The following is a 10,084-nucleotide window of genomic DNA, read 5'->3' on the forward strand; positions in this document are numbered from 1 at the left end:
CGTTCCAAGGAGGATTAATATTTAAAGGGCGGGAACCCATCCGTTGTAACTTTCATTGGCCGTTAACGATTTAAGGAAATTCGAGGATATTCGAAAGTTCGGGCGTGGAAAAATATAATCTTAGACCGCCGGAAAGGAAGATGCGAGGTTTGGCGAGGAGGGCGTAGTAGATAATTGGAAAAGGCCAAGTCCCGTGGGTAACAACATGGCGGCAACTTACAACAGCTCCTGGAGAACAACTTTCACGCGGACAAACATTATATTTTTAGGGAGGATTCTGATCAATAAAATTCTGTCGGATGGACGACCTGAAACCTGCCCCTGCAAAATCCACTTTTGAGAATTGCAACTTTCTTCTCTTATTTGAGCAGTAAAATTATGAATTCATATAGTATTAAAACGACTTATAACATGCATTTAAAAAACGACACCAAAGTTGCAAACCATCAAAAACGTGTATGTAAATTTTAGCCTCTAAACCTTTCACCACTTCACAGCCGCATCATAAGAATCACAGTAGCAGACACCAAAAAGATAGATAAAGTAAACTGGTCGGTACTTAGAATGACTTTTTTAACAGGGCACTTTGGGCCAGATTTTTAACCAAAAACACCCCGTCTTGCAAAGTTTCTTTAGTTGTGATAGTTCGATCGTTTCTTATAGTTCATTTCTGCCTATCTTCTGTTTTAGCAAGTCATACGTGTACCAGCAGTTAGCCATATTAAATAACGGGCTTCGGAAAGTGGCAGATGATTCAGAATTTTGTGTTATTCGTATTTTCGTCAGAATATAAACATTATCAGCTCAGTGTCACTTGGAGACCGCGATGGCCGAGTGATTATGGCGTCCCACTTATATCTGCCACGCTAGCGGTTCTGGGTTCGAATCCTGGCATATTCCATGGATTTTTGGTTTGAGTACAGTATGGAAAAGAATTTTAAAGTGATTTGACCACTCTTCCGAGACACACAGGAGTACTTGAACGGTATGCCATCCAGTATGAAGGGAATTTTTTATTTTAAGGCCCTCTCTTTTAAAATTCTTTGCTTTTGGTGCTTTAATCTATACGAACTTGATCACTACAAAAATTCAATCTCGTAATTCCTCCTCACAACTTGTTTAAATAAAGGGGCTTCAATCATTTTCTAGTTACTGTAAAGCCATGTTGAAAATATTTCGAGTTTTTAAGAAAATTACAAGCTGGAATTGGGCGTTTTTGTCGTTCGCATTACCAAATTCGACAATCGACCATTGTTCTGCCTTTCAAGGCCTAATCTAAATCTCTCAACACGACACACAATAATGACACATCTACACAGAAAAGAAACACTTTGAGCCCAGAAGATGATCTCAATAAAGATCGAAACGTTGGAACGAGAAAGAAAATATTTTTCTAAACTTACGTAACACCAGAGTGCATCGCAGATCTTCAAATAATCATTAAGTCTAAAATAAATCATCCTGCTAAATCAATACAAAAAAAAAATTATAAAAAAAATGGCATTGAACTTTTTTTTTAGAATTTCGTATAAAAGAGGAAGCCACCATGACGACGGTACTTGAACAGGTTATTTGATAGATGGGCCACAAGTGCACCATGTGGTGCTCAACATAGTGGCGGAGGAGCAAGTACGGTCCAGATGTAACGTCACGCCTATCTGATCACATTGTTGTACAATTACATATTGTTACCAACCCATTGGATTTGATGGAGGGGCACCACAACAAAGAGCCATTTAAAAAAGTGTAAATACGCTTCTCGGTGCGTAGAAGTCGATTTCCTTCTCGTCTAAAAAACACGATTTTGTGTTTATAGATCATTGGACATTGAAAATCACATGTCACTGGAATATTGGAACATTCTAGCCTACAAGCTAATTAATTTTCTGCTAGGTTTTTAATGTTTTTCTTCAGTGGTTTGTTCAATTTTGATAAATAAAGGGAAATTTAATTATTCTTTTTATATAAGGTCTTGGTTGAGATTAAAAAGTTAGTTTCAGAGCGGGATTCGAACCCAGGTGACAAGGCGAAGGTCGTGGGTTCGAATCCCGCTCTGACACTAAATTTTTCATCTCAACCAAGACCTTACATAAAACGAATAATTAACTGAAAGAATTAATGTGGTCAATTGGACCACTAAACATAAATGGATTAATAAAGGAAAAGCTTCAAATAGAATGCTCAATATTAATTACTAAGTTCTCATGGCATCAGAAGATTAAAATCTCTATAATGAACTTGGAACTGTGTCTGACACCTAAACAGAACAATACAATATTTAGCCATTTTTAACCTTCTTGAACGTAGGAAAGAGAAGAAGGCACGAAAGAAAACAAAACACTCATTACTCAAAATCACTATTAGACAACTTTTGACTTGACATGAAATGAAAACTTGATTCGACGGACACGAACTTCAGTTGTGTTGAAAAGGATTTGTTTTCGAGCTAATAATTAACGTTTAAAATGAGGTGTGTTCATGCAAGCAATTCAGAGCGATCACAACAATCCCTCGGGGCTGTGTTTTCGGACCCGTTCTATACTTGGTATACGCAAGTATCATCCAGGCACCGATTGTGTGATAGCGGCGCCAGTCACGGATGATGCTGTTGCATTTAGTATAAATTTAAATTCAAAAATCGCTAAAAAATCTTCAGCGACTCCTGACCCTCTGGTGTAAAAGATGGACAATAATTTTTTATCCAAATAAGTCCACTGCAGTATGCTTTACTTAAATACGTAGCCGTGACCAGAGCCCTATTTCTAAATGTCACCCAGAGAGCCAATGCAGATTGGGTAGAATAATGAAACATGGATAATAAACTTACTTGAATCAGGGGAAGAATCAAGCCAATTAAGTTTCTCTTGGATCCTCTCAAAAAATAAATTGCTATACGTAGCTCTTATAAATAACCATCCCTTTACAGTGATGTGCGCTGTACCATCACCTCACCGTTACGGCCACCGACGCTCCCCACCAAAATTATTACATTATAATTTATTTTTATACTAAGTTTTTGTTATTAACATCAATAATTTGTAGAAAATACGCTTCGGGGCAATTGCTTTATTTTAACTGAAGTTAACTTTCATGTGAATTATGTTCTGGTGAGTACTCTATTTACAGATATACTTATTTTCTAAGCTCTGATTTGTTGCTAGTATTGTTTTTTATAAAGTCGAAAAGGATTTTTTAAGTGTCTTTGTAATATTTATGCCAAGGAGGTGGAAGGATTTGTCTGGGTTGTCGGCGGAGGACTTGAAATTTTGGTCGTTGACAATAATTTTGGTCTGTCTTTACTTGCTGCGTTGGTCTATCATGCTCGTTTCGGCATTCGCCATCTTCATTGTGCCTGAGTGATTTCTTTGAACTCAAGTCTCTTTTATGAAGTCAGGAGGATTGAGGTGCTTATGCTGGCGTTATTTTTATTTGGGCCTTTGGTGGATTAAGTCAGGGTATTTTTTATTCTTCCAGGAGGTTTTTGTGATCGTCAGTCCCTGTTTAATATGTATAGTGATTTGAATCTAAAAATGATGTATGTGAACTGTTGTTGATTTGTGAATCTATGGGATTTTTAATGACTAATCTATTATGCTTGTATATTCCCACGCTTTCAAGTATGTTCTTTTTTTGGCCTTTTTGTACGTGTTGTACTAGTTTCATGTTTGTCTGAATTGTCCACGGTTCGTGATGGTTTTCTGTGAAGTGCGTAATTTAATTTTCCTCATCGAGTTTAATGATTCTATATGTGCTTTGTATATTATTTTTTACAACTTTGCTTTTTTGCCTGTTTGTTCGATGCATTTGTCTCCCCATATGCATATTATGGAGTAAATGTCATTTTTATTTAGTGAGCTGGTTTTGTCAATATTTTGTTTTAGTAGTTTTAAGCTTAATTTGTTAAGCTTATTTGCTAGTTTGTGCGTTTCTTGCCTTATGTGCGTGAATGTTGACTTCACAATTAATTCCGAATGGTGGAATGGGTCTGAGAGACAACCCAGCCAGGATAGACAGACCAAAATTATTCATAACGATCTAAAGTTCAAGATTTTTTAGGTAAGTTCAAACAGCGTATTCAAATACAAATAAAGTACTCAAAATATGACTTTTTGTTGTATGGACCTACCAATAGATATTTATGTGTTGTACAGATAATTTATTATCTTATTTGACCGTACTTAGAATCATAGCCCCGTTAAGTCAATAATTGACCTTGCAAAGCATTGCCAAGGTTGTAGCCTGGACGTCTAATTTATGCCGATTAATTTTAAGTAAAATAAAAATAGGTATGATTTGCAAGGTTTTTTAATAGATGCGTGACAGTTTATGGTAGAATGGATATAGTTATGTAATTTTACAATTAACATATTTTGATACTTAATCTTTACTTGAACACAAACTGAAACTATTATTTTAGTGCTTGACCAATTGACCTTTTCAATTTTTTGTATCGTAAGACTTATGTTTTCTTTTATGTAGTATATTATATATGTTTATTCAATATATTTTTTTATCCTTTAATAATTTAATAGATTTTTCTTGGTGGTCAATAACCAACAGCAAACCTTTTTTACAACATTGGCCAGATGAGCGCGTTTGTGATTATGAAAGTGGGGTTCGCGTGTTCAGGTGATTGATATTGTCAAAGTCATACACGCTTCAATATGCGTGTACCCTGTATTTCAATTGTGAAACTGCTTGTTAAAAATTCACATATGAAGAGGAAAAATGAGTACTTAGGTAATACGATACCCTCTTCTAGGCTGCTAGACAGGTCAATGTTAGATCTTTGACTCGCCCGATTGGATGAAATGTGGCGTGACGTATATTTTTCTCTCCACGGTCGAATTAAACACGATTGGAATAAAAAAACGAGATTCCTTCCGGTCACAATGACAACCGCAGATGCTGCTCTTTTCCGTCCATTATTTGAGAGCAGCCAGCTGAGCGCTCCCCTCATTTGAGGGAGGAAAGCGTTTTTTTACAGTCTCCCTAGCCCGATACCATTTAATCCCTCTGCATTACGCCCAATTAAATAAATCGAGCTATTTATTGTAAATTATCCCCGGTGGCTGCGGGACAATTATTTTTAACAAGGCGTCAGGACGGCTAATTAGGGAGAACGATGCCAAACAGCGGCAGGTTAATAAAACGAAAATTACACGCTGAAATTGCTCAGATTTTTCGAAATTAATACGCAAATATTAAACATAAATTGCTAAAATAATTTCTGTCTTCTAATTATACAAATATTTATGGTTAACATTATGATAATTGCGTGCAATAAAACGTTTGCACCATCACCAACACACTGCAACAAAAGAATCCATCTACTTTCAAACAATCATTCCAATATAATTAATAACTGTAAAAATAAATAAAATTCAATAATACGATATAGGAAACTGGATTCAGATAGTAAATGTGCAAGTCTGAAAAACGACACCAACAAGGCTTTAAGTCCAATTAAATGTGTATTCATTGCATAACTAGGGGGGAAATGAAGTCTAGTTCCATTTCCCTGCTCCACGAGGACATACCTTTTAAGAAAACAGTCTAGGCTGTCACTCGCTGTTGGGTGATCAGGGGGTGAGTAGGTTTCTGTGCCAACGTTATTGAAAGCGACGTCGAGGATTTAGAGGATGTGTGATAGTAGAGAGGGGCTGAACAGGTTAAGGTGAGGAGAAAGGTTATCTTCAGGAAACGGATCTTGGACGAAGAGAATGTTGAGTTCACCGTGGAACATAAGATTAAAGACGTAGTTGACAACTCGGAAAATTCTTCTGAAGAGTTTCGATTGGACTACTTGGATGGGTTTAAAATTGGGTGGCGTCGAGGTACCCACAGTTCCGGTCTTTAAGCCTGTCAGTTATTGTTTTGTGGAGCGTTAGTTTGTTACATTCATGTCTGACTTTGGTCCAAGCAGTTTTCATAGTTGTCTAATTCTTCTGGTTAGTTCTTGTCGCTTAAGTCTCTTGTGAGGATTCAACTTCTTTCCGCGTTCTTAAGTACTTGATTTATGTGGATGTGGATAGTGTAGGGGTTTTTAACGTATCAATAATTTGGGTACATTTGCCCTCGTTCAAGTCCATTTTTCATTTTTCGCACCCGTCTACGATGAGCTCGAGATGTTCCTGGATATTGACGGTTATTATTATTCATGTTTGTACATATTATTGCAGTATCGGCCGCATAGGTAGACTTGATGGTGTTTAAATGGATTGGCAGGTCAGCAGTATAAATAGTATACAGAATGGGACCAAGAATGCTCCCTTGTGAGACGCCGCATAGAATCCATTTTTTTAGAACTCTTTGCCACACCTTACTCTGAAGCAGCGATAGTTAGGTAGAGTTCCAGGACTAAGTAATAAGGATTGGTTACAAACTATTTTGCTTTGTTGAGAATTTTCGGATGGTGGACTCTGTCGTAGCTTGAGCCTTGCCGCCCAGTATTCCAAACTTTTTTATCTTTAACACAGACGAAGGCCAGAAGCTGAATTGGTGAGTAGACATCGATTAATAGTTTTTAGAAAAAGAAATTTGCCAATAATTGAGGTTTTTCAATGTTTTATAAGTTATTTACTTTTGAATAATGCATATACAATTTAAAGAAAATTATCATAATTGTACTAGCAAATAATAGATCGTGATGGGATAAACACTGTTACCTATCGAAATAAAATGTTATATAAATGAGAAACTTTGAATTTTCGTTTTACAAATGGCGAAATTAATTTTCTTTCCGAATCTTCTTTATTATCGTAGACAAACGCGTATAATTCGTATGTACATTGCATTTTCACCCCTTTGCCTGTGCCATCTGACGGTCACGGCTCATCTAATTTTACGAGAGATATTCGTGCTACTGTTTACGTCATGCGGATTGGAGACGAGAAAGCTCTGCAGCAGTAGCGACCATCTGCTGGTCGGTCAAGGGCCATTGGCCCTCTCATAGCTTCACCGCTAGACAATCTGTCCTTCTGCCGACACTGAATGCTTGTTGATTTTCCATGGCTCGAACCTTCTGCCGGCATTTTTTATAACCCTTGCTCCTTAAAAATAAAATTGCATTTTTTAAAGTTTAAAGAACTGAAACAATGCTCAAAACGTTTTTAGAGACGGTGGTAGATTTTGAAAAACAGCAAGTGTAATAAAACTTTTCATGCGAGATGATCTGGTACGGTAAAGCTACAAAAGATCTACTATATTATACACAAATAGACTTCTATTTAATTTTCCACATTTTCTGTATATATTTTTTGAAGATAAGCGTACAGGAATCATTACGGTCGAAAAAATACATGCAACATAGGTGGCTCGTAATACATATATGGCTCATCCTGCCATCTAATTTGTTTATTGTACTAAAACAATGAAAACATACATAATAAAAGAAATATCGATAAAAGCAATCCATATTTATTCAATAAATTTTGAGGCTAGGGATTTTCCTGCAATTTTAAAAAGTCATTGTGGTTTATAAATGAATGCAAGAAGAATGTTCTAAAAACAAAAATTTTTGTAAATTTTTGTCATTCTGTATTCTTTTGTTTAGCTCCCTTTGAAGAACCGCACGTGGAGGGTCAGCCGGCGTAACAAGGCGGCTCGTTAAAACTGCCGAACGGGCGTTAATAATTTGGGCCAACCTCAGAAAAACCCCTGATTGCAAGGCGATTTATTTGAAATATTCCAAACATGTTTGCGGGGGTGGTTAATTGATTTTTTTTCATCGAAGGCCTGTTAATTGTCTTGCTCAATTCTCTCTCTGGCCAAAACCGCTTCGCAGCTCCCCATGGTCTGGTGTGTGCTGCGAACCCTTAAAAAATATGTATTATCAGCATTAACTTGGAGAAGGTTGGAGATATATGTGTAATTTGATTTTTTTAATATGTTCACTTACAATTGGAAATTTAATGAAAATTTAAGCACCGTGTGCTCATTCTAACGTCTTCGATTTCAAGCCACTTGGAATCATGGTAAGACTGTATTTAACTCCCAACCAAGCAGTAATTCATCTGACAAAGCAGTCCTCAGAACAATGCATTCCCCATTTTTTGAAATTCTCTGTCACCCGTCATCACAAACTTAAAACCCAACTTCCTATTGACTTATTTTCCTAGTTGAAAATGAAGTGCTCTAGAAGCATCTTATCAAACTCCAAACTTGTAACCATCAGTTCATCTTCCGATACTACCACTTCACCATACACAATACACTAAGCCCTTTGCATTGTAAACACCATACCCACCACCTACGAGTTGAAGCAGTATTTTCCAGGAACCTATTACCTTATCGTCAAATCTTACGTACGATTGTCTCTCACATGCAGCCCACGATTCCTATACATCTGCCTTTTATCCTATGAAGGCAGTGTCCTCAACGATCTATCCTAATTCCTTTATAATCCGGATCTCGGTATAGTCTGCATGAAATTCAAATTACTCGCGAGTAAGAAAGTAGTCGATATATCTAACATGTTAAACTACTCTTTAAACCTTCTACACTACTGACCGTCAATATTCGCCGATGACACCCTCTCTTCTACCTCTTATGCTGTCAATGTCTCTCTCCCTCTTTAACAACACGTCCACAGCCTGGAACCATAAATTCGACCTTGCATAATCAAGATCAATCAGAACAAATCCTATTATATAATTTTCACCTCAAACAAAACACCCTTCCTTCATAATTACTGAACAATATTCTATTTCCACGACAAAATTACCTTACCAATGAGTGTACGTAGACAAACGGTTAACCTGGAACATACAACAAGAGGATAAAGCGTGCAGACTGTTTAAAGACATACAATTATCAACGCTACAGAACAGAAATGATTCGTACTGCAATGTTTGCATCCATATGGACTTATACAATTAGAACTCAAGGGACAGCTAAGCACTACTTATATCGTATTCAATCATTTCAATCTAAAGTTCTTAATTACATGATTTATTTATACAATAAATTCATCACATTTATTTAAACTATAAAATCGCATTTCTGATGTACATTACGTTTTTGAATATATTGCCAAAAATAATAATGCTTGATTAAATAAAAAAATAAGGTTGGCTTCATCAATAGCAAGTGTATAAAAAACATGATATGGATATAATTCAGATGTAAAAAGCCTATTTGAAAGGACTTTGGATTTGAATTCAGGGCATTGTATATATCATCAGAACCTGACCTGTATGTAATGAAATAAAACCTATATTTAAAAACAAAGAGCAATTACGTTCACTCGTTTATCAAGAAAAAACAGTAAGAGGTATTTTTTTACAAATAATTAATCTTTATTAATCGGTAAATTAAGTGTGGTACCTGGATTGCTCTGGAAACTCAAGGGAACTAATTCACTTTTACCTTATTCTAAAATTCTGTTTATCCGAGAGGTACTTTCAACGAGGAATCAAACCATCCTTCTTCCCTATCCACATTGCCGAAGCGGGTGTTCTGCAAGGCAACATCCTTTGCCGCCTTCTTTATTTAGATATACAATGCAGACTAATAGGCATAGGCGACGATACTGCCATCTTCTTAAAAAACATCTAGTAGATGCTTTCAGAAATCTCCACGACCATCTGTCCTGTTTGGAAGAACGGTACAAGAAATGGATCGAGATCAAAACCAAGTAAATTTTTCATTTTATCATCTCTCCTCTAATCTACTACAGCTACCTAGGTCAGATCCCACTCTGCAATGTCGTCCGCTATTTGGGACTTCTTACCACTAAAAACTTACTTGGTACACCCACACTCGACCTAAGATATGGTATAATCTGCTCAAAAGGTAACATAACACCAAATCGAAACTCACTAAAAACAGATGTCTCATCTATTCATCATTCTGATCTCATCAAACAAACCTGAACGCAAGGCATCGAAAATTGGGGTACCAGCCTCCAGCCCAAAATCCTTTGAACCATTGCCTAAGCTTCTTACTTCCTATCCAACCTTACGTACTTCGTACCATCACAGACCTTGAGAACTCATTTGTACTCCAAATCGCAATCCTGGACCCTCATTCCAACCTTTTAGTCTTAACCTTTCATCACGAATACCTTCTAACAATCTTCCAA

The sequence above is a fragment of the Cimex lectularius genome, unplaced genomic scaffold, assembly GCF_000648675.2.
Source record: "Cimex lectularius strain Harlan isolate CLEC.00 unplaced genomic scaffold, Clec_2.1 scaffold59, whole genome shotgun sequence".
In the NCBI taxonomy this organism is placed as follows: Eukaryota; Metazoa; Arthropoda; class Insecta; order Hemiptera; family Cimicidae; genus Cimex; species Cimex lectularius.